This window comes from Geotrypetes seraphini, chromosome 8, assembly GCF_902459505.1.
Source record: "Geotrypetes seraphini chromosome 8, aGeoSer1.1, whole genome shotgun sequence".
Lineage (NCBI taxonomy): Eukaryota > Metazoa > Chordata > Amphibia > Gymnophiona > Dermophiidae > Geotrypetes > Geotrypetes seraphini.
The window spans coordinates 22675836-22701410 of NC_047091.1; the positions used below are offsets into that span (position 1 = coordinate 22675836).

The 25575-nt window shown below is 45.2% G+C and overlaps 1 protein-coding gene across 2 annotated transcripts in view; it reads left to right on the forward strand.

The window, feature by feature from the left end:
• Positions 1-15177: 15177 nt before the first annotated feature.
• Positions 15178-25575, forward strand: part of DLGAP3 (DLG associated protein 3) — a 249508-nt gene continuing 239110 nt past the window's right edge. Inside the window, exon 1 of one of the 2 annotated variants that reach the window (XM_033953585.1) lies at positions 15178-15739. The gene's annotated coding sequence lies outside the window, so the exon portion shown is untranslated. The remainder of the gene's footprint in view (positions 15740-25575) is intronic. The other variant, XM_033953586.1, reaches the window with a different exon arrangement.

Here is a 25575-nt window from a genome sequence, read left to right on the forward strand (position 1 = left end):
CAAAAAAAAAAAAAAAAAAAAAAAAAAAAAGAAAGTGCTATATCGGTCGCTGTTGGCAGGGGCTTATGAAAACGATCTGCTTTCTAATGCTGAAACATGTGCTTGGGTCCATTATGTTACCAAAGCATGCAGCCCTTAATCCTGCCTGAATTTCTGTGTGGCTGCATGTCCACTGAGCATCCGGAGCACAAGATTGCGGGTCCCCAGCTAGCTGACGACAGCAAAGGAAGCCACCTGTGACTTCATGTCAGACGCAAGTAGCTTGCACGTGCCTGCCTTTGCTCCATGACATGTACAGAGCATGCAGTTCTGATTACCCTGAACGAGGGTAAATCAAAAAGTACAGGCAAAACACCCTTAACGGTTTTAATAGCAATTGAACGTATCACTTTTCCAGACGGTTCCCATGCAAGACGACGCAGAGAAGACGTTTTTCGGCAGCTCCCAGAGCCAGGTGAGCTTCCTTTGCTTCATCATCAGAGGTGAATCTGCGACCTCGCTGTGTCTCCTTCAGTGGACCAAAGATGCGATGATCACTAGGCACCAGATCCGGGCTGTAAGGAGGATGTGGAAGACGTTTGAACCCAAGCATCCACCCTGTCAATGTGCTCTTGTGTGTTGATGGGCGACCGGAACGACCTTCGTCGGTTCCACCTGTTCTTCCCGCTTTCAACCTTTTTACCCACTCATAAACCTTTCGTTGATTCCTGGTGCTATGTCCATACTGAGTCAATATCCGGTGGTGAATTTCCACAAGTTTCACTCCCTCTGCCCAAAGAAAGTGCATTACTGCACATTGTTCTTCCTTGGTGCAATCCTGAAATGGAGCATCCATGTTTCTGACCTTGTGGCTGCCACAACTAAAGGCCGAGCGCTGCACTGTGCGTGGACAAACCATCCAACAGGCGATGTACGAGTACATATGTTGCATTTCACTAGCTCTGTTCTGGTTATTGCCTGATTTAACAATTACCTTTCATTTTTGATTCACCCTCCTATCTCCATGTTTGTACTGGGGGAAAGCCAGTCTTGGACATGGAGACCTTCTCATTACTAACACTGATAAAAGGTCTGACTGACATCCCTAATTGAAGCCTTGACCAAGTATTAGAAGACAAATATTTACGTTTAAACATTTTCTTTTCCACCATACAGCAATAATGTCTGTGTGTGATTGAGGTCAATACAAATACACTTTTTGTGGCTGAGTTTCTGGAAATTGTACTGAGGGACATTTGACGTGAGAATAATTGTATCCACACATCAGTTGAACTTTGACCTTGCACAGTGCTGCCGCCACAGCAGATCATTCTTCCTGATGTTCAGGTGACAGACTAGAGGCAGAAGCTAGAGCCCAGGGAGGTAATTGGAAAGACAGAGTGGTACTGACCTGAAGGCTCACTAACAGTGATAAGCATTAGAAAACGAATTCTCAGTTCAGCTCTTCCACTTTCTGGGGTGGCTGGGGCTGATGAAGCAACCAGGGCTGTGGTGTTTCTGAGGGGGTGGGTAGGAGGCAGTCTTATCATCATGCAACAGCAGCACCAAGTGGCCAGATCTATAATTGCAACATTCTGGTCTGAGCACTGGCACATGACCTTCTGGCTAATAGTGAATTTTGTTTCTTGGTTCTAGGCCCAATAAATTTCAATCTGAATTAAACTAAGATAGTTTGTATTCTGCTTTTTCAAAAGCATAAAAATTAAAAACAAAGGTGAACTTTTAGCTGACAAAAGGGGACATAGGAGACTTTGTAGAAAGCGGCAGTTAAAAAGTGGCTTTAGCAGACTCTTATGCAGGTCCTTCCCATGCGCTGAGGTCATTTTTTACTGCAGCCCTATAAATGGCTGACTTAATGACCATGTGCTAATGTTGCTACATATTATTTATTTATTCATTTTTCTATACCATTCTCGAGAGCTCAAAATGCTTTACATGAATTTATTCATGTCCTCAAGCATTTTTCCCTGTCTGTCCTGGCAGGCTCATAATCTATCTAATGTACCTGGGGAAATGGGGGATTAAGTGACTTGCCCAGGGTCACAAAGAACAGCGTGGGTTTGAACTCACAACCCCAGGGTGCCGAGGCTGTAGCTTTAACCACTGCACCACTCTAGAAATTGAAAGGTAGTAAAAGTGAGCCAAGTCTAGGACAATGAAGCCATTGTGACATCACTGACGAGGTTGGCTCTTATTGGTGGAATGAGGCATTGTGACATCATAGTATCTGCTCTGGTAACCAAAGACAGACACTTTTCACACTATTTCTCTACTGTTCTCCCAGGGGAGCTCAGAACGGTTTACATGAATTTATTCAGGTACTCAAGCATTTTTCCCTGTCTGTCCTGGCAGGCTCATAATCTATCTAAAGTACCTGGGGCAATGGGGGGATTAAGTGACTTGTCCAGGGTCACAGGGAGCAGTGATGGATTTAACCACTGCGCCACTCTAGAAATCAAAATGTAGTAAAAGTGAGCCAAGTCTAGGACAATCGAGCCATTGTGACATCATTGATGAGGTTGGCTCTTATTGGTGGAATGAGGCATTATGACATCAGGGAAAGGGTTTGGGATTTGCAGACCATCTTTTTCTAGTTTCACAACCACACTCAAAGCAGTTTACATACAGGTACTCAAGCATTTTTCCCTGTCTGTCCTGGTGGGCTCACAATCTCTCTAATGTACCTGGGGCAATGGGGGGATTAAGTAACTTGCCCAGGGTCATAAGGAGCAGGATGGATTTGAACCTACAACCTTAGAACAAAGGGGGGGGGGATTTATTTTAGATGTAGTTCTTAGTGGAATTCAGGACTTTGTGCAAGAGGTAATGGTGTTGGACCCCCTTTATCAAGCTGCCTTAGGGTTTGTTTATCACCAGCCACTGTGATACAAGCCCCAACGCTCATAAAATTCTTATGAGCATTGGCGCTTTTACCGTAGCGGACAGCAATTAAAAAATCTCTAACACGGCTTGATAAAAAGGGGGGGGGGTCTAAATTTGGCTTATAAATAGAGTGAAGACCCTAAGCATTTGAAAGGACAACTATGAAAAAATGATGAAATGGTTAGAAATAAAGATTGAAAGGAACAGCCACAAAGGCCAGGCCAGGCAAGGATGTTGTCTAACAATACCATCTTGGAAGCCCAGAGCAGATGCATTCCACATATAAAAAGGTGGAAGGAAGTCGAAATGGCAGCCATCATGGTTAAAACATGAGGTGAAAGAGGCTATTAGAGCCAAAAAGTGGAAAAAAGATCCAAATGAAGAAAAACAAGGTAGATGCACTGATAAGTGAGGCTACAAAAGAATTTTTTTAAAAAAGCAAGTTTGCCAAAGAGGCAAAAACTCAATAACTTTTTTTCAGGTACATTGGAATCAGAATATGTGTGAGGGAGTCAAGTGGACCATCAAGGATTAAAAGGGGCATTTAGGGAAATTATCTGGGCTACTGTTACAATGGCATAACAGTAACTAGAGCTGATTGTTTAAAATGGGATCTGTGCTAATCGTTTGTTGTTTATTAAACTGGATATATCGCCTTAGTTGCAGCACAATTCAAGGTGGTTTACAAAAAAAAAAAAAATACATCAATAAAAAAAAAAATAGAACGCTATTAAAAATAGGATCGTACGCGACTTTCCTACAGAAAACATAAAAGCATTCATAGCTCATCACTCTTCATTGGTCTGCACAGATAAGAAAAAAATCTCATTCAAAAAGATGTCTTCAAAAGTACACGATATCGAGTGTATGAAGATTCCGAGCGAAAATTTATTGGCAAAGAGTTCCATAGTGCTGACGCGGTGGCAAAAAAATGCTGAATTTTGGGTTCTCTCCCATTTCATTTTTGAAGGGTGCGGAATCACTAGTCTATTGTCTATTAATGATGGGAGAGCCCCTGATGGAGTATAATAATAATAATAATAACAGCTTATATACCGCAATACCGTGAAGTTCTATGCGGTTTACAGAAGATTAAGCAAAGGTAACAAATTGAATTGACTTTAAGAGTATATGGAATAATGAAGGTTGCCAGATAATCTGGAACGTCAAAATTAGAATTTTAAACTGTATCCAGAAATAGACAGGTAACCAGTGTAATTGTTTCAATAAAGTATTACTTAGGGCTCCTTTTATCAAGCCGCACCAGTGGTGTAACACGTGTAATACCGCGTGCTAAACCGCCGGCCGCGCTAGCCGCTAACGCCTCCCTTGAGCAGGCGGTAGTTTTTAGGCCAGCGCGGGGGTTAATGCGTGATGAAAAGTCACGTGCGTTAACCCAGCTAGCGCGGCTTGATAAAAGGAGCCCTTAGTAATATCTGAAGGGTAGCCCAAACTGATAACTTCTCCCCTTAGTGGAATGGAATAGATTGGGTAAAAGCAAAGCAATTGTTCACTCTTTCAAAGTACAAAGAAATCACATTGTAATCATTTTGAAACAAATAGGAGAAAATATGTATTTATTTCACTTAATGCATAACGCGATCTAGGAGTGATCATTAGTGAGGACATGAAGGTTGCCAATCAAGTGGAGAAGGCTTCCTCCAGGGCAAGACAAATGATGGGATGCATCCGCAGAGGTTTTGTCAGCAGGAGACCGGAAGTTATGATGCCGTTGTACAGAGCCATGGTGAGGCCTCACTTGGAGTACTGTGTCCAGTTTTGGAGACCACATTACCGAAAGGATGTGCTGAGGATCGAGTCGGTGCAGCGAGCGGTAACCAGGATGGTCTTAGGGCTCAGGGATCTCACGTATGAAGAAAGACTAAAGAAATTGCGGCTGTACTCACTTGAGGAAAGAAGAGAACGGGGTGATATGATTGAAACGTATAAGTACATCACGGGACGCATCGAGACAGAAGAGGATATCTTCTGGCTCATGGGACCCTCGACCACCAGAGGGCATCCACTGAAAGTCAGGGGAGGGAAGTTTCATGGAGACTCCAGGAAGTACTTCTTCACCGAAAGAGTGGTGGATCATTGGAACAGACTCCCACTCCAGGTGATAGAGGCTAGCAACGTGACGGAGTTTAAGAGGAAATGGGATACTCATGTGGGATCGTTAAGGGAGTAAACTCAGGGGGGGAGGGATACTTGGAATGGGCAGACTTGGTGGGCTATAGCCCTTTTCTGCCGCTTTTTTCTATGTTTCTATGTTTCTATGTTTAGTTTAGCTCTGGAGCTCATTGCTAGAGGGTGTGGGGGAAAAAATGGCGTAGGCGGCCTTAAAAAAGTTTTGGATAAATTCCTGAAGTTGCAGTCCGTAAACTGTTATTAAGGTACAAAAAAGTCGAGTTAAAACTGGGAATTTGATGGCGTCTGCGGCAAGAAAAGGGGGAGATCCTTGATAAAGCGTGTTTGCGAAACATGTTGGATATATAATAGCCCTGGCCAGTTGGACGGACAACTGAACTGACTAAAGCTTAAAGCTAAATTAAAATTCCCTTAAACTGAAGAACAGAATCTGAATGTTTGCTAAATGATGAAAGGACATATAAAGCTTTGAGGCAAAGAAAGCGTAGTTTTGCTTAGGTCTTCGGGGAAGGCTTTGAAGATCTGTTGATGACTCAGTGGGGTTTTTTTTTGCTATTTGAAATATATATTCTATAAGAATCTTTTTTAATGGTAACGTTAGCATGTGGAAGCCATTAATGGTTGAAATTAGCCATTTTCTAGCTGCAGGAAGAAATGACCTTGGCATGCAGGAGAAACCTGCGTAAGGGCACGCTAAGGTCAATTTTTCTTGCATCTATGTAAAAGGGCCTGTAGGTGATTTAACTGGCTCTTTGGTAAGCTTGTCAACAGGGATTTGCAATTCTCAAGCTTGTAGTAGTTAAGGGGTGGATGACGCCACCTAATTTGAGTTTCCTTTTTAGCATATGCTACAAACCAAATGCAATGAAAAGAAAAAAAAAAAAAAGGTGTTGTCACATTTTTTAAGCAAAACAAGCCCATTCTGTTGCATGTTTCATTTCAATGCAAGGTGATTGTAAATGTGTGTTCTTTCTCCTTCTACTTTCCTGTACGGATCTCATTCTGCACATTCGTTCTCCTTACGACTTTCAGTTCGGTTCCTTGCTATCAAGTTCCCGTAACATTGGGACTCGTACTTCAGCCACACTTTTCATATACATCACATATTCCCCACTCTTTTCAAAGAATTCCAATACACTCTTTAATTGGCAAAAGTTGGCCGCAGCTTTATTTAACATCGTTTTCAAAATTGAATTGATTATAACATTTAACACAGAACCAATTCTCAACCAAATTTTCAAAATTCTTTAAATCAATTCCTGGTGCTAATCGGTATCGAACTAGCCCCAGTCTCCCCGTCTTCTCCTTTACATTCTCCGGTGACCCACGGTGTCGTCAAGCCACCTCAACTCGTGGCGGTGCCGCCCACGAGGACATAAATCAACTCATCTCATTTATATTAACTTTCAAACCATTTGTAATCAAATGCTCTCCTCTAGGCCCTTCTTCCAGCTGCGACCCCCACCCCCCAACAGACCCCACACACCCGTCTCCACCCTGTACGCCCATCCCATCTCCTACCAACTTGGGTGGGAGGGAGGGGAACGCCGACTCCCTCGCACCACCCTCTTCTCTCCAAACTAACTTCTACCCGCCCAAATTCAACTCCCAATCCCTTTCTTTCTTCCATCCTCACCTCTCTCTTAGCCAATCTCCAATCTCCACACACCCACCAATCAAATTCCTCCTCTCCTGTCTCTCTCCTGAGCTTGCTCTTTTCTGCCCCCCCCCTCCCAATTTTTCTTGTGGGTTTTGCCTTCACCCAATGTTGTTAGCAACTGGGTGGCCCCTTTTATGGATGACAGCCTGTGTCCCTCTGGTGCATCTCATCTGACTCTCATCAGGAAAGCGTCACCCCTATGACAATTCCAGTAATGGGGGAGCCTTTCTGACTTGCTTGTGGCCAGCGAGGTGATGAATGAATGAGATTCCTTTTCAGAGAGAGCAGAAGAACTAATAATGAATTGAAAAGCAAAACTCCTAATGAATGAGAATCAACAAATCTGCAGAGACCAGCCAGCAGAAAACACACAGAACATATAATTATTCACGGGGAACCATTGAGAGGTTTCAGGAACTACAGTATACGCTTCTCATTCATCCTATTGTAGCTTCAGGTGGATTTCTCTTCCTCTAGGAATAATTACCACCCCTTGGAAGAAAGCCAAAGGTACAAAATCAGAGCAGTATCAGAAACTCCCCAGCCCAGGCCTTTGAGGGGGGTCTCCAAAGACGACTCAAGGCTCTGGCTGAATGATCCCATTCTGAAATGTTTCCTAAATTCAATCCTGAAACAGCTCCAGAAAACATAATAGTATAACTGTCATAGAGACTTAACCCATGAAGAGGGGTTCCATGTCTAAGGGATACCAATAAGTTTAATTGTTTTCATTAGGTGGTTTCTTTATCCAGACTTCGTAACAAAATGTGCAGCCAGCTCTAGGGGAGCTTGGAAATAGAGAATGACACAGTAACAAAATTCATTACTGTTCCCATCCCCATGGATAACCGCGGGAAACCATTCCGTGTCATTCTTTAATGTCTGTCTCAACCTCAGTCCTTCTACACCAGCATTCTTCGATGCAAGGTTTGAGGGTCAGTGGCTGGAAACTATCCCTTGTCCTTCTTTAGTGTCTGTCTCAACCTCAGTCCTTCTACACCCCCTCCAACTCTTCCGTAAACATCTGAAAACCTGGTTATTCTCAAAAATGTAACTCTTCCTCCCTCTCTGTTTATTCTAGTCCTCTAAATTTCCTCTTCATCTTTCCCTCCACTGGAGTTCCTTTCTACCCTAATTCTTGTTAACCATGTCGAGCTCTGCGAATGTAGAGATGATGCGGTATACAAACCTAAGGTTTAGTTTAGTTTATCAAGGCTTGAGGGTCAGTGGTTGGAATCCATCCTGTGTCATTCTTTAGTGTCTGTCTCAACCTCAGTCCTTCTAAACCAAAATTCTTCAATGCAAGGCTTGAGGGTCAGTGGTTGGAAACCATCCCGTGTCCTTCTTTAGTGTCTGTCTCAACCTCAGTCCTTCTAAACCAACATTCTTCAATGCAAGGCTTGAGGGTCAGTGGTTGGAAACCATCCCGTGTCCTTCTTTAGTGTCTGTCTCAACCTCAGTCCTTCTAAACCAAAATTCTTCAATGCAAGGCTTGAGGGTCAGTGGTTGGAAACCATCCCGTGTCCTTCTTTAGTGTCTGTCTCAACCTCAGTCCTTCTAAACCAACATTCTTCAATGCAAGGCTTGAGGGTCAGTGGTTGGAAACCATCCCGTGTCCTTCTTTAGTGTCTGTCTCAACCTCAGTCCTTCTACACCAGCATTCTGCAATGCAAGGCTTGAGGGTCAGTGGTTGGAAACCATCCCGTGTCCTTCTTTAGTGTCTGTCTCAACCTCAGTCCTTCTACACCAGCATTCTGCAATGCAAGGCTTGAGGGTCAGTGGTTGGAAACCATCCTGTGTCCTTCTTTAGTGTCTGTCTCAACCTCAGTCCTTCTAAACCAACATTCTGCAATGCAAGGCTTGAGGGTCAGTGGTTGGAAACCATCCCGTGTCCTTCTTTAGTGTCTGTCTCAACCTCAGTCCTTCTACACTAGCATTCTTCAATGCAAGGCTTGAGGGTCAGTGGCTGGAAACTATCTCGTGTCATTCTTTAGTGTCTATCTCAATCTCAGTCCTTCTACACCAGCATTCTTCAATGCAAGGCTGGAGGGTCAGTGGCTGGAAACCATCCCTTGTCAGTCTTTAGTGTCGTCTCAACCTCAGTCCTTCTACACCAGCATTCTGCAATGCAAGGCTTGAGGGTCAGTGGTTGGAAATCATTCTGTGTCCTTCTTTAGTGTCTGTCTCAACCTCAGTCCTTCTACACTAGCATTCTTCAATGCAAGGCTTGAGGGTTAGTGGCTGGAAACCATCTCGTGTCATTCTTTAGTGTCTATCTCAACCTCAATCCTTCTACACCAGCATTCTTCAATGCAAGGCTGGAGGGTCAGTGGCTGGAAACCATCCTGTGTCATTCTTTAGTGTCTGTATCAACCTCAGTCCTTCTAAACCAAAATTCTTCAATGCAAGGCTTGAGGGTCAGCGGTTGGAAACTATCCCGTGTCCTTCTTTAGTGTCTGTCTCAACCTCAGTCCTTCTAAACCAACATTCTTCAATGCAAGGCTTGAGGGTCAGTGGCTGGAAACCATCCCGTGTCATTCTTTAGTGTCCATATATGTAAGCGATCCTTCTGGAATTATTGTGAAATGTATTCCTGACAAGTTTGGAAAGTATTGCATTAAATCATTTTGTGAACATAATGACTTACCATGGTATACAGATTGTTGACAGCATATAAGATAGGGCTCATTTATTTATAATTTTATAGATAAAGCATAGGAGTTTAAATTTAGGGGAGCCAATGTTGGCAGCATAGAAGAGGCGAAACCTTGTTGACTTTGCCAGCTCTAAGCTGCCCTGGGATTCTGTCGTTAAAGAGGATCCTGACCCAGAAGGGCGTTCTCATTTTCTGCCACCCAGAAGCTTCATTTTGAGGGAAGATCCAGTCATCTTGTTCTGCCACTCAGGCTGTTCTACATCTGAAAGTGCTGCATCAGCTCAGGAGATCGTTACCCTGCTGCAGAATCTTACTCAGGGATAGTTATGTGCACACCATGACAGAGACGACCCTCACTCCTATGCCAGGGTTCTAGAGAGGGCTGGTTTAATCAGGCAGACCAGGCATCCGTCAGCATGTCTCCTAGAGACTTAATGCAGCGGAGATGGGGCCTTGAGCTTCTGCACATGCTCAAGACCTGCTGGGTCATGCCTCCTCTGAACCTCCAGAAACTTCAGGAGACATACTGAGTGCTGGGTCTGTGCAATGCTTCTATTCCTAATTGACTGATCAGACTTAGGGGATCCTTTTACTAAGGCGCGCTAATCCACTAGTTTCCTATTCGGGTTCTTTTTCTAGTTCACATCAGCTTCAGTCAGGTGTCCCCCAGGGTTCTGTTCTTGGCCCTATAACTTTCAATATTTTCCTTGCCCCTTAAACATTGCTGCATCAGTCCCTTGGTTTTACTATTCTTTAATCTCTAAAAAAAAACTACACGAAGTTGTTGACTGATTAACCTCAAATAGATTAAAAATAAATTCACAGAAAACATCTACCATGATTTTTTCAGTTCATAGACAAAACCGCTGAAGACAAAGGCGCACGCCGACAACTGAGCGCAAGATGGAAGCGCGCGCCAAAGAAAAAGAGTGTTTTTAGGGGCTCCGATGGGGGTTTTGTTGGGGAACCCCCCACTTTACTTAATACAGATCGCGGCGGCGTTGTGGGGGGTTTGGGGGGTTGTAACCGCCCTCATTATACTGGAAACTTAACTGTTTCCCTGTTTTTTAGGGAAAAAGTGAAGTTTTCAGTAAAATGTGGGGGGTTACAACCCCCCAAACCCCCCACAACGCCCCCACAACTGTCGGATCCCTTTAAAACAGTCATTTTCTTCGGTGCGCGCCTCCGCGTTGTGCTCAGTTGTCTGCGCGCGCCTTTGTCCCGGCACGCTTTTGACCTGACACCATTTTTTCTTCCATCTAACCTTCCCTGTTTTACCTTGAAAGGTGCCCCTCTGTTGTATTCCTCATCCATTAAGATTCTCGCTCTCATTTCACGCTCATATTTCACGTGTCGTTTCTTCCTCGTTCTTAAAACTTCGTTAGCTTCGTTCTGTTTGGCCGTTCTTAAGTTGTAACTCACTTCGAATCCTCTTACCCTCCTTGGTTATTTCTAGGTTGGATTACTGTAATTCTCTATTGATTGGACTTCCCCAATACCAACTCCGCCGTCTTCAGCTTGTACAAAATACCGCACTCCATCTTGTATTTCTTTATTTATACCCCGCCTTTCCCAAGGCGGGTCACAGTAAAGTACATACACAAACAGAATCACACACAATACAACAAATCAAACAACAATATAACATATTAATAATAAAGTAAAGCCTCCTAAAATTACAAAGAGGCTACTCAAACTAGATTGCTGTCGTAAATATCCCGGACGTTTATTCCACTCGCGAGAACCCACACACGAAAATATGCTACCTCTAGACACGGCTATCCGCAGCTGTTTCAATATCGGAATATGTAGGTCATCGTGAGTCATTGAGCGCCACATCCGCTGTGGTTCATATGGCAGAATATTATCCATCAAATGTTTCGGAGCCTTATTGTGTTTACAAAGATGCACCATGACCAATCATTTCTAAATGATTTGATGTTCTAATTTTAACCAATACAAAACTGTCACATGATCACTCTTTCTTAATTAAAACAGAGTTCGAACAATTGCATTCTGGGCTACCAGCAGCGCACTCAGTACTGACACAGGTAAATCCGGAAGCACCATATTGCAGTAGTCTAAGCATGATAATATCTGACTATGCAAGACAGTCCTAGATCATATTACTCCTTTACTCTGCTTCCTGTTGTTTATAGAATACCATTCCACTATAATGTCCTTTCCTTCCAGATTCAGATTTTTGTCTAATTACCTGATCCTCTATTCACCAAGAAGGGACTCTGCTCTTCTAACCAACATCTCCTATCTATACCATCCTTCAGATGTTTTTGGATACTAACTGTGATTCTACTTAAGGTCTGAAAAATCTCTCAAGACCTTTTACGTCTCAATTAAAAGCCTACTATTTCAAAATGGCATTCGTCATGACCTCCTCATACGATTATTTTTACTCCAGTTCATATTTATATATATGTCCAGGTACTTGTCGATTTACGACGGTAATTGGTTCTTACCTTAGTCTAACATAGGCCGACTTATGCCCCGATCAACTTAAGTTGATCGGGGCATAAGTCGGCCTATGTTAGACTAAGGTAAGAATACTGTATTAGACTGGGTAATGATATTGTAATCATGTTAAAGTACTATTTTATCAACATTTTCTTACTTTCTAAGTCAAGCACAGCACAATCCCTTTATATTATTACTGCTGCGTAGCGAGACTTGGAAGTGCGGGAGACTGTGGCTGCTAACGGCTGGCGGGGGAAACTGTAGTAAACGCGTCGTAAAGTCAAACAGTCGTAACTTGAATAGGTCGTAAATCGACGAGTACCTGTATATATATATTTTTTTATTATTCGATGTTATCTTAACCTTTACCATTTGCTGCTTTCCTTCATGTTCGTAAACCTTTCCCTCTCCTGTCGGCCTACTTGCGTTCAGTTTGTTCCCGTGTCTTGGTCTCCTTACTCTGTCTGTTTTATTGAATTTTAACGTTTGCCCTTCATTTTTACTCCCGTAAACCGTTTAACTCTTTTTTTGTTAAAAATAAAAGAAGTAACTTCAAACCCAGAGCGAGAGCAAGAGAAGAGAAGAGGAGAGATTCGGGACACCTTGGGGGAGACAGAGACGGGACAGGGGAAGGGGGAATGCGAGAAGGTGTTGAAAAATTCTCAGCCCAGCCAAGAAGAGAATGAGGTGGATAGGGTTCAATCAATGATCGGAAACAATATCAAAACACAGAATTTTGTTTCTGCAAATCGGCACTTAACGAAACAAGAGAAAACACAGTGGCAAAATAACGCTCAGAGGGAAGGAAAGAGATGCAGGAGAGGGGTAAGGAAGGAAACGATGTTGGAATCAGGAGGAAAAAGATGCTGGACACTGTGGAGGTGGGTAGAAAAGGGGGGATACTGGACCCCTTGGGAGAAGGGAGAGGGCCATCTGGTGGGGGAGGGGGGAGGCTTGGCTCAAGGTTTGCCTAGGCCCAGGGCATCAGATGCCCTTGTGCCAGCCCCGGTTGAAGATGGTCTCTAAAACTCAGATTTTTCACTAGTGCTCAGCTTAATACCTGCTGGAGTTCATAAGGTGTAATATATGCAGGCCACATATCAAGGTGCACTTGGAGAAAAATTGTAATCACGCTGCTGGGAAAACTGGGAAAATGGACTGTTCGTATCTTGGTCTCCTTGGCACTCAAAGATCTCTACATGTGGTCCAGAAGAGACATCTGGTCCGGACATTTCTTTCAGTGATGCCATTCTTGTGCTTTCTCTGCACTGCAATATCCAGATGGTTTTAAAAATTATAACCAGGCTTTTATTGACAGGAATGGGACTGTCCCAGATGATCACAGCATCTCCATGTCCCTGGTTCATTCAAGGTTATGATCCCAGTATATTTATGGCACTGAATTTGTAGGTTTGTGTAGTTTCAGTGGATGGGATGTCTTGTCTTGCTTACGGGTCCTTCTGACAGTCTTGTCACATTTCTCTCTAGTAGTCAGCATCCTAAGATTTTCCCCTCGGCAGATTCAGTAATGACAAATTTTTCCCTGTCCCTGCGGGAACTCATTTTCCCATCCCTTTCCCATTCCTGCAAGCTCTGTCCTCATCTGCACAAGCCTCAAAGCCTTTAAAATCCTAAGTAGCAACATTCTAGAGCTGAGATTGTGATGTCATAATGCCTCATTCCGCCAATATCTAAGCTCCGCCCTCATCTGCACAAGCTTCAACCACTTATTTAAAATCCATAAGTAGCAACATTCTAGAGCTGAGATTGTGATGTCATAATGCCTCATTCCGCCAATATCTAAGCTCCGCCCTCATCTGCATAAGCCTCAAAGCCTTTAAAATCCTAAGTAGCAACATTCTAGAGCTGAGATTGTGATGTCATAATGCCTCATTCCGCCAATATCTAAGCTCCGCCCTCATCTGCACAAGCTTCAACCACTTATTTAAAATCCATAAGTAGCAACATTCTAGAGCTGAGATTGTGATGTCATAATGCCTCATTCCGCCAATATCTAAGCTCCGCCCTCATCTGCATAAGCCTCAAAGACTTTAAAATCCTAAGTAGCAACATTCTAGAGCTGAGATTGTGATGTCATAATGCCTCATTCCGCCAATGCCTAAGCTCCGCCCTCATCTGCACAAGCCTCAAAGACTTTAAAATCCTAAGTAGCACATTCTAGAGCTGAGATTGTGATGTCATAATGCCTCATTTCACCAATATCTAAGCTCCGCCCTCATCTGCACAAGCCTCAACCACTTATTTAAAATCCATAAGTAGCAACATTCTAGAGCTCAGATTGTGATGTCATAATGCCTCATTCCGCCAATATCTAAGCTCCGCCCTCATCTGCATAAGCCTCAAAGACTTTAAAATCCTAAGTAGCAACATTCTAGAGCTGAGATTGTGATGTCATAATGCCTCATTCCACCAATGCCTAAGCTCCGCCCTCATCTGCACAAGCCTCAACCACTTATTTAAAATCCATAAGTAGCAACATTCTAGAGCTCAGATTGTGATGTCATAATGCCTCATTCCGCCAATATCTAAGCTCCGCCCTCATCTGCACAAGCCTCAAACGCTTTAAAATCCTAAGCAACATTCTAGAGCTCAGATTGTGATGTCATAATGCCTCATTCCACCAATGCCTAAGCTCCGTCCTCATCTGCACAAGCCTCAAACACGTTAAAATCATAAGTGTTTGAGGCTTGTGCGGTTAAGGCAGAGCTTAGAAGAATAGGACAGAGACAAAACTTGTGGGGATGGGGACAAATTTGTTCCTGTGTCATTCTCTAATACAGTGATTCCCAACCCTGTCCTGGAGGACCACCAGTCCAATCGGGTTTTCAGGCTAGCCCTAATGAATATGCATGAGAGAGATTTGCATATAATGGAAGTGACAGGCATGCAAATCTGCATATTCATTAGGGCAATCCTGAAAAGCCGATTGGCCTGGTGGTTTCTCCAGGACAGGGTTGGGAACCACTTCCTTCTCTGGTCTTTACCAAGGGCAAGGAGGCGGCTGGGTGTGAAACTTCCAACTGGATCAGTGGTAAAGTCCCAGATCTGAGAGCTGCTAGAATTAAACCAGTCCTAAACGGTCCTGTCTTTGAACGCATTAAACCCCAGCAAAGAGAAGAAAATGGGAGTCTTAGTGCAGTGATTCCCAACCCTGTCCTGGAGGACCACCAGGCCAATCGGGTTTTCAGGCTAGCCCTAATGAATATGCATGAGAGAGATTTGCATATGATGGAAGTGATAGGCATGCAAATTTGCTTCATGCATATTCATTAGGGCTAGCCTGAAAACCCAATTGGCCTGGTGTTCCTCCAGGACAGGGTTGGGAACCACTGTCTTAGGGAGTTAAGTGAAAAACTCTCTTATTATACCCTCGACAAGACTTCCTCATGGCAAAGACATAGAGAACTCTGGAGGAAGGCCCAAACCCCATCTGCCTCCGAAGTCCTGCTTGCCAGTGGCACCTCCTGGGCATAGAAGGCTCGTGGAATTATCTACACAGACTTTCAATGCACCATTTTGGTTCATTGCAGCTCTCTCAGGGAAGTGACGGTGACTTGGTGGCAGCAGTGGGATCGCACCCTGCCTTGGAAGACCTGGGGCCGGGGGCTGCTATAACTCCCCCCCCCTCAGGCAGAGCGCTTCCCATTTGCTGTCGCCCATTCAGCACGTTGGTCTCTTCCTGCGCAAGGCTGCTTCTCTGTCTGGAGGAAGGCTCCAGCCCCGAGTCCGGTTCCGGCTTTTGCCTGTCGCCTCGGCTCGCCGTTCGTGCGATTAACCCGTCGAGCTGCAGTGCGGAGCCCGGGACGCTGAACTTTGATGCCCGGCTGGGCAAGGCAGGGCACTGGCGGGGCTGGGCTCGGACGGTGGCTTTTCGGGATGTGGCCGGAGCAGCTCAGGTAAGGCGAGGGGGAGGTCTGCAGAGCTGGGGAGGGGGGGGGGGACAAATGGAAAATGCGAGAAGTCAACAGTTAGCAGCAGGGTCCGCAATCCAGCCGCAGACTGGGGGGACACTGTGCCCTATGCTATGGGGACAGGGGCTTTGCATGGGAATGCCTTTCAACCCCCTCCCCCCCGAGACGCTATTACCCGACTGCATTCGTGGCCCCCACCCCAGTGGGGTGCTGAGGGGGCTCCCCTGGCAAGGAAAGGCTTTCCAGCACTTGATGGCTTCTGGTCTAATTGGGCGAGGGTTTAGCTGGGCTTAGTTTAAAGCTGGTGGTGAGACTTAGGACAGCCTAGGCAGCTTGACTTGGAATGAATGGCTGATGCTCTGGCTTTCCTTAACCCCTTGCTTTGTACAGCCCTGGGGGGTGGGGGGGGGCAGTGGTGCAGGCTGAGTCTGTGGCTCTCTCCAGGGATGAAGCAGTGCTGCGGGACTGCAGGTGGCTTCCTCTTGCCAGTCCAGAAGCATCGGTGGACCACCAGGTCATAGCAAAGGGCTAGCTGCACTTGTTTGCTCTTCATTTGCCCCTAATTGTCAACTTTGGCTTCCCTGCTCCAGAGGCACCCACTGGTTCCGATGTCCGCCTCTAGAACTCTCAGGGGCTGCTTTGCATCCGGATTATTTCCTAGTGCATATGGAGGTTCATGAATTTGAGGAACCTCTAGTGGCTGGTGGAAGTTCGTTTGCTTGCTGACGGGTGAATCCTGGTGATGCTGGGGCAGGTTGGGCTCTGGAGAGGGAAAGTGGACAAGAGGGTGCGAAGGATGGCTGTTCACAGGGACATTGATATTGTTTTATTTTTTTAAATTTAGATACCACTTGTAGTCTAAACGGTTTACATTCAGGTACTTTATCATTTTTCCCTGTCTGTCCCGGTGGGCTCACAATCTATCGAATGTACCAGGGGCAATGGAGGGGGTTAAGTGACTTGCCCAGGCACACAAGGAGCAGCGTGGGTTTGAATCCACAACCTCGGGGTGCACCACACACTTACACTGCCAAACATTACATCCATCCACAGTGTCCAGCCACTGCTGGTGTGGACCGGAAGAGCACAATCAATTTGGCTTGTAGGCGTTGGATATGTGGCTGTCCGAGTTTCGCCTGTCCTCACTCCAGAGGTCCAGTACTGGGTTTGCAGCCTCTAGTCCCAGGAACAAATGGACGCTTTGGAGTGTGTTTGATACATTTTAACGGTCTGAGAGAGAAACGGCTGTACGTCTTTCTATGTTATGGTAACTTGTGGTATTCCCCCCCCCTCCCCCGGGTCATTTCTTGAGGTGTTTGTGCAGCTCTGAGAAAGAGGGCAGAGAGCCAAGGAGCTACCAGACCACCGCTGCCTCCTGAAGACCTCTGTTCCTCACGCATCTCCGTCCTGCGTAGTCGGGAAACTATTTCAGGTCGCAAAGAAACGGGCAAAGGCAACAGAGGAGTTGAATCTAGTGGCCGGGGAAAGGAAATGGGGATGATGGAATGAGTGGCAGTGGGCAGCTGTCGCATCCAGGGGTCTTCCGGGCCACCTTAGCACATGTGCCTGAGCTGAAAATAGAGCCTAATGGGGTCCCTCATGGCAGTGGCCGTCTCTGCTAGGGGTTTTGCCAGTGGGTGTTGGTGCTTTGCAGAAGTGAATTAGCTGGAGCGGCTTGAACCGATTTTGCTGCTTTATTTGGAGCTGGTCCCTTCCGAGGGCTCAGAGGGTACTTTATTTCTCAGTGCTGTGGGCTTCCAGTAGGGTCTAGAAGCCTCGGTCTAATGTGTTCTAGGTCTCTGTACAGCGTTCTAGCGAAATCTGCTCCGTCGGGGTCAGAGCCCTGGGGACCCTGGAGAGATTCCTTCGAGGCTTGGGACGGTCCCTCCCCTGCACCTCAGGTAGCAGAGAGGAGCTTTGCTGATACTGGGGGGAGATCCATATGTCTGGTTGTGGGAGAGAGTAAAGTGCTGGTAACCATGGGAACTGTTGGCATAGAAAGTACAGTAAGGTACAGGATGCAGAGCTGCCTGTACATCCGTGGAAGTTTCTTTCATCTGAGAGAGTCGGTGGATGCGCGTCCGCTGCTTACTGTGTGCACACGCGTGTGTGGGGCTCTTCTGTTTCGGCCTAGCATCTCAATGCCGGCTCCTGTCTTTAGGCGGCAGCTGGTGTATTGGGCTGAGGACACAGCGGATTCGTGCGATGCCGCAGCTCTGTCTGTGCCTCGAAAGCTCTTTGCACCTGCCTCACGCCCTCTGGGTGGCCATTCAGCTTTTGCATATAACAGGGACGACGTGGGCAGTGGCAGTCGCAAGCTTTGCGCACACAAAAGCCCCCCAAAGCACACATATACATGCATGTGCACACATCTAAACACACACATGCACAGCGTTACCATAGAACAAGGCGCACACGCATGCACTGGGACAGAGCGAAGGTCCATCAAGCCCCGTATCCTATTTCCAACAGTGGCCAACCTAGGTCCCAAGTGCCTGGCAGAACTCCAAAGAGTAGCAACATTCCAGAGCTGAGATTGTGATGTCGTAATGCCTCATTCCACCAATGCCTGAAAGCCAAACTCAGCAGTGATGTCACAATGGCTTGATTGTTCTATACTTGGCTCATAAGAATAGCCATACTGGATCAGAGCGAAGGTCCATGAAGCCCAATATCCTGTTTCCAACAGTGGCCAATCAGGTCACAAGTACCTCGCAGATCCCAAGGAATGACCCTGAACTAGCCTGCCTGTTGATCTCTTGGGAATCAACCACCCTGACAGCCAAAGACAAATTACACAACCTAGGGGTGATACTTGATGGCGACCTTTCGCTCTCTGACCACATCTCTCCAAGTAGTATCTGCCTCATTCTACTACCTCCGGCAGCTATGGAAAATCGGACGTTACTTCTCTGAACTGGACTTCTCGCAGCATGGATGTCCTCTCCTGCATGGATGGATTACTGCAATGCGCTCCTAAATGGGCTCGCAGCAAGAAATCATCCATTGACATCAACAAGTACAATATGCTGCCATCTGACTTCTAAAGTATCTCCACATACGAGACATGATCAGCCCAGCTATGCCGATCGACAAACGATGTACATGCTCTATATAATAGTCTTTAAAATTTACCCAGCACTGATGTCAGCTTACCAGTCTACAGCTTCCCAGATCACCTCTGGAACTCCTTTTTTTTAAACTGATGTTACTTTGGCCACCCTAAAGTCTTCCAGTACCACGCTGGATTTTAAAGATAAATTATAAATTACCAACACTAGTTCTGCAAGTTCATTTTTCAGTTCTATCAATACTCTGCACGATCTTCAGATCCTTTCTAGATCAAAGACAACAGCATGTACTAATGAATTCTACTCTCTCAAAGCCAAGACTAACAAAATGTGGCGTTCCTCAAGGAACGCTGTTATTTCTACTGCTTTGTAACCTACTGTATATATCAGCGCAGCCATCGAGATTGCCTTTAAGTATGGATGACTTCCAATTGTATATCCCACTGGGGACATCCCAGGGTGCACAGTTGGAGAAACTAAGACAGAGATTAAAACATGCATGTCAAATAACAGATTACAACGAAATCCCTCAGATTTCTGATCTGAGGAAGGAGTTACCTTCAACCGCTAATCACAAACTATACTGTTAGTCCAATATTTTTTTCCTTAATGTTTTTGTTTTAGTTCTGCATATTATCTTGAAGAGTGGCCACTTCATCTAAATCCCTCAAAACCAGAATAATTATGGATACACAGAGATTCTTGCCAATTTACTTGTACCTCCCTTTACCTGGGAATGGGATAAGACAATCTTCAAATCCAAAGATCAGGTCTGTAGTTTGGGCTTTATATTGGATGCTGGTCTATCGTTAACACCTCATATCAGAACATAAGAATAGCCTTCCAGGGTCAGACCAATGGTCCTCACGGTGGCCAATCCAGGTCCCTAGTACCTGGCCAAAATCCAAGGAGTAGCAACATTCCATGCTACCGATCCAGGGAAAGCAGTGGCTTCCCCCATGTCTTTCTCAATATAACAGACTATGGACTTTTCCTCCAGGAAATTGTCCAAACCTTTCTTAAAACCAGCTACGCTATCTGCTCTTACCTCGACCTCTAGCAACATGTTCCAGAGCTTAACTATTCTCCACCTATTGGTTTTAAAAGTATTTCCCTGTAACTTTGAGTGTCTCCTAGTCTTTGTAATTTTTGATTGCGTAAAAAATTGATCCACTCGTACCTGTTCTACTCCACTCGGGATTTTGTAGACTTCAATCATATCTCTCCTCAGCCGTCTCTTTTCCAAGCTAAAGAACCCTAACCTTTTTAGTCTTTCCTCATCCGAGAGGAGTTCCATCCCCTTTATCATCTTGGTCGCTCTTCTTTGAACCTTTTCTAGTGCTGCTATATCTATAGTGTCTTCTTCATTCTACAACCTGTGACAACTGAAATCTGAGGTCTGATTGGAGATGTGGCTGCAGTTCCACAGACCCTTCTCGCCCGGCTCTTGCCTTTAGGATAGTCAGTACCTTAGGTGAATGGAGTAAAAGGCAGCTCATCCAAGTGCCGATAATCGAAACAGCTTTTTGGATGTATCCAGGGACATTTTAGGCCAGAGCTGAAAGGCTGGATGAGTGGTTAGGGCGGGATGTGGGTCGACTTAGACTTAGTCGTCCCGCAAGGATAATCGAATGTTTGACGAGACTTCCTAGGCAAAACTTATATGTTTATTTACTTATTTAAAACATTTCTTACTCTCTATATCCTTCAATTCTATGTGCGTTATAAGATACATACATAATTTAAAACAATAAACACTTAAACAAAACTTGATATAAGCTGCAATCTAGTAATACAATATTAACGACAAACCTAAAAATACAGTAATGTTTCCCATCATCACTGCATCTCATCTCACCTCTCCTACCTCCAATTCCTATGTCCTGATAATAATTTAGTGAATGCCAGTTAATTGAATAATTTTGGGCAATCAAAAGACGGCAGAACATAGTATTTAATCATCAATGGCTACCTATTAAAACTGGTCAGATGTAACTTGTCAAACAGATGTCCAGTGCTTGCTGGAGATTCGCCTTACCCAACGATAGCAGACAGAACTTATAGACGGCAGGTGCACCGACGTGGTCGTGATGAAAAAGCACATACCAGAGAAGTCGAAAAATAATCCTGGTTCTCCATCTTTGAAATCCCAAGTCAACATTCCAACATAGCAAATCGTGTATTCCGCCATCTGAACGCATAACCTGGAGGCTGCTCACGTAGCTGACCACAACGGTTTTCAACACAAGTCGTCAGTATTGGAGAACTTGCCGAAAGAAATGACTCCACTTGCCTTTGACAGACTAAATGGTCCACATGAAATCTAACCCTGGGTGGAAGGCTGTTTCAGACAAATTGGTGCCAAAATTGGAAGGGCTCGTTGTCTAGTTCGGGAGTCTGTTATTAAGACATGGGGGAAGCCACTGCTTGCCCTGGATCAGTAGCGTGGAATGTCGCTACTCTTTGGGGATTCCGCATGGAATGTTGCTATTATTCAGGGTTCCGGAATCTTGCTACTCTTTGAGATTCTGGAATGTTGCTACTCCTTGGGTTTTGGCCACCATGAGAACGGGCTACTGGGCTTGATGGACCATTGGTCTGACCCAGTAAGGCTATTCTTCTGTCCTCGGGATTTACACAATGAATGAGCATGACAGAAAGTTGCATGTGCTACCTTCATCTGTCTCATGCATATTCCATTGTGGATATCCTGAAAACCTGACGGGCTAGATATGTCCCGGGACTTCTGAACTAGACAACGAGCCCTTCCAATTTTGGCACCAATTTGACTGGCTAGGTAGGTCCTGAGGTCTGGGTTGCAACTGATTGCTACTGCTCTAGTCCTTTGTGACCGATTCCGTCGGCCCATTCATGAGTATTTATAACCTTTGTTCACTCCTCTGTGGTTAATATTAGCAGCTAGCCCTGAGCGAGTGATTTAAGCGGTCAGCGACTGGCCAAATCAGGTTCTACGGTTATAGCAATCTGGCTAAGTGCAATTATGGACGATTAACACCAAAGTCTCACTAACAACTGGTTAGTGACAATTAGCAAGTAATTTGTCAATTAACTTGCGCACATAGCCGAAGAGGTTCTATAGCTCGTGTGTGCCGTCTTGCGCACTAGGTGGACACAAGATTATAGAATGAGGGAGTACATGTGCTTCTAACCAGTGTACTGGCTCCGGGAATTGCATCGTGATCACCCTTTGCTTCCCTTCACTGCAGAATCCAGAGCTGCCTATCAGTAATTTCTAACAGGGTTTATAGCATACAGACCTTGATGCAGATCCCTTGGGAGCTGGTGATGCTTCAGGCTCACAGCCTGCCAGAAAGGAGCCCGGCTCTGGCAGTGAGACAATAACACATCTTTCCTGAAATTTGCAATCAAGTCTCTGTAATGTGTGTTTGATTAACAAATAAGCCAGCTACATAGCCTTAGTACAGTTCTGGAACAAGTGAAAGAGGCAGAATCCTGCAGGTGACCTTTGATCTCACGGGAGAATGATTCTGGAATGATGCCATCATGCACTTAGGGCTTTCCCCGGTCTCTCTCTCTTGTCTACCCTATTTGGAAGAGATCCAAAATGTTTTACGTTTAAATATCTCATGCTTGGCACCTTCATTTTGCAAGATAGATCTGTAATCTTTGTTGTCAAGTCACAACAGTTCAGTTTTAAATTCTGGAGGCCGCACCTTCAAAAAAAATATAAAAAGGATGGAGTCGGTCCTGAGGAAGGCTACTAAAATGGTATGTGGTCTTCGTGATAAGGCGTATGGGGACAGACTTAAAGATCTCAATATGTATACTTTGGAGGAAAGGCGGGAAAGGGGAGATATGATAGAGATGTTTAAATACCTACATGGCATAAATGCACATGAGTCGAGTCTCTTTCATTTGAAAGGCAGCTCTGGAATGAGAGGGCAAAGGATGAAGTTAAGAGGTGATAGGTTCCGGAGTAATCTAAGGAAATACTTTTTTACGGAAAGGGTGGTAGATGCATGGAACAGTCTCCCAGAAGAGGTGGTGGAGACATAGACTGTGTCTGAATTCAAAAGGACCTGGGATAGGCACATGGGATCTCTCAGAGAGAGAAAGAGATGATAGTTACTCCGGATGGGCAGACAGGATGGGCCATTTGGCCTTTATCTGCCATCATGTTTCTATAACCATAAAGCTCTATGACCTCACAATACAGGTGTAAAGAGCCTTAGCCAATAGGGAGAGGAGGAGATAGTGGATGCTGCGGATGGGCCATTTGGCCTTTATCTGCCATCATGTTTCTATGACCTCACAATGCAGGTGTAAAGAGCCTTAGCCTATAGGAAGAGGAGGAGATAATGGATGCTGCGGATGGCCCATTTGGCCTTTATCTGCTATCATTGTTTCTGTGTTTCTTTCTCTCCCCCCTGCTAGTTTTTAAATTTCTCTATTTCTGGATGCCACTTGCATTTCGTGGTTACTGTGGGTGTTGAATTCCCCTCCAGGAAGTCACCAGTAGCTGAATATCGGGGTTTTAAAAAAAAATGTCTGCATATTGTGGCTTCTTGCTCTTAGACCAGGAGTGGGCAACCTTTACACGCAGAGGGCTACACGTGTGTCGGCACTACCCCTAAAGCGATGCCAGAACTAGAAAAGCCTAGAGCTCTGTAGACCTTCTGTAATAAGTGAAAATGTAACTGAAATGCTAAATACAAAGTCCTAGACTGGCTGTTTTGAAAATATTTGTAAAAGTCAATATTTACAATCGCCAGAACTCTGGTTAATGACATTTTTTTGTGTATACGTCCTATGGCCTTGGGGTGGGTTGTAGGTTACCTCGCCCTGCCTTACACTGTGCTGCGTTTGGTCCCCCTGTGGTTTTCTGTAGGGGACTGATGTTCCTGAGTCGCTCTGTACATCCAGTAAGGCCTAATGAAGCTCATACATAGGGAAAGGAGGATGCCAGCGTAGGCAAGGTCAGAAGTCTTGCGAAACACACTCATTATAGTCCGATGTACTTCATCAATCTGGCTTCAGCTCTGATTAACAAACCGTCCTGCCCTGCTTTCTGGCCTTGAGTAACTGAAAGGAAGAGGAGGAGGGTTTGCCCCAGTTTTTCCCCCCAGTACAAAGCATGCAGAGTTAGGTCTTTTTGATGGGAAACGTTGCAAGATTTTGCGCTTTAAACGAAGGGGGCCGATGTGCCTTAGAACTGGGTGTCCCTGACTTTTCAAGTCTTTATCAGCAATGGTGCCGGCACAGTTGACCTCTGGAAGGTGCTGGAATATTGTGCAGCCCTGTGACATGATGGATGGTGTTTACATCTATTTCCCAAGGAGCCGAAAACAAGACTGTTCATCCGTCCAGGTGCCTCCTATGGGGGACTCGCGGATTGAATTCTGTTTTTGATTACAATTTATAGTCGGGATGAGCGATGCAACTGGGCAGAGTGGCTCATGGTGCACGGAGGTGCGTTCAGATCCGCAGCGTCTCTCTTTCTTGTCCTTTAGAGATCAGAGAGAGAACAGGCGCATTTGGTACTTGCTAAAGTTTCAAATGAAAGAAAAAAAAATTGGAGTGAGGGAAGGCTGGCGAGATAGTGAGTGATGAACTTCGCACCGTGGCCCCTACCTGCCTAAAAGAGAATACAAGTAGTTTGTGTGTTTGGGGGGGGGGGTAACTAAGAGTCAGAGAGTGACGGCTGGAATCCAGGTGTACAAATTGATACATGTAACAGAGCACCCAGTGGCGTAGTGAGGGGGGGAGGAGTGTACGGACCACTCCGGGCGCCATCGTGGTGGGGGTGCTGGCACCTCTCCTCTCTGCCCCCCCGTGCCTTCCCACTACTCCCCCGCATTGCACGCCCCTTCACTCCCCCCTCTCCCGGTATCTCTAGCTCTCTGCCGGCGCGAGCAGCTGTTCCGACCTACTGCTCACGCCAGCCTCGGCACGCCCCACTGGCGTTGCATTCGGATTCTGCGACTAGGAAGTGACATCAGAGGGAGAGCCGACGACGGCAGCAAGTTGGAGACGCTGCCCATGCGCCAGTGACAGCACCTAGGCCCTGATTCTATAAAAAGGGTCTGCTTTTTAGGCGTCTAGATTGCCACGCCTAGTCGATTTGGGTGCCTGACTTAGGGCTATGTTTACGACGCCTCAGCAGAGGTTTCCACTGTGGGCTGGCGAGGTGAAGACTTTTGGTTCAGTCTCTTATATGCAGTCGGCTCAATTACTGTAATATTGCCAGAGAAATATGCAGCGACTGCATAGAATATGCGTAGAAAATGCAGCGACTGCGCAGAATTTAAAATGCGGCGGTTAGATTGATTTTTGGGCTGAACAAATATGACCGCATAACAGCCTTTTTTTCCGGACGTTGCATTGGTTGCCAGTGGAGGTGCGGGCGGAGTTGGTTTGGTTTGGTCTTCCCCCTAAATAGTTAACTGATCTCTTGTCCTTTGCAACTAATACATACAGGAGAAGTCCGCATTTGAATTTCATCCTTCCGCCTCTTGTAAACTTAAACATCACCAACATCTTTTGTCATATCAGGCGGCTTTATGGGGCAAGGATTTGGAACATTTGATTATATCCTCCAATTCTTTTTTTTTTTTTTTTTTGTAAATCTTTATTGATACAATACAAATGGTAAAGCATACAAACTTGCATAAAAACACATTATTAATTATACAATTATTACATTAAACAGTCATTTTCTCCCCTTCTTATCTTAATTATTAAAACAATAATATATATGATATGATTTCA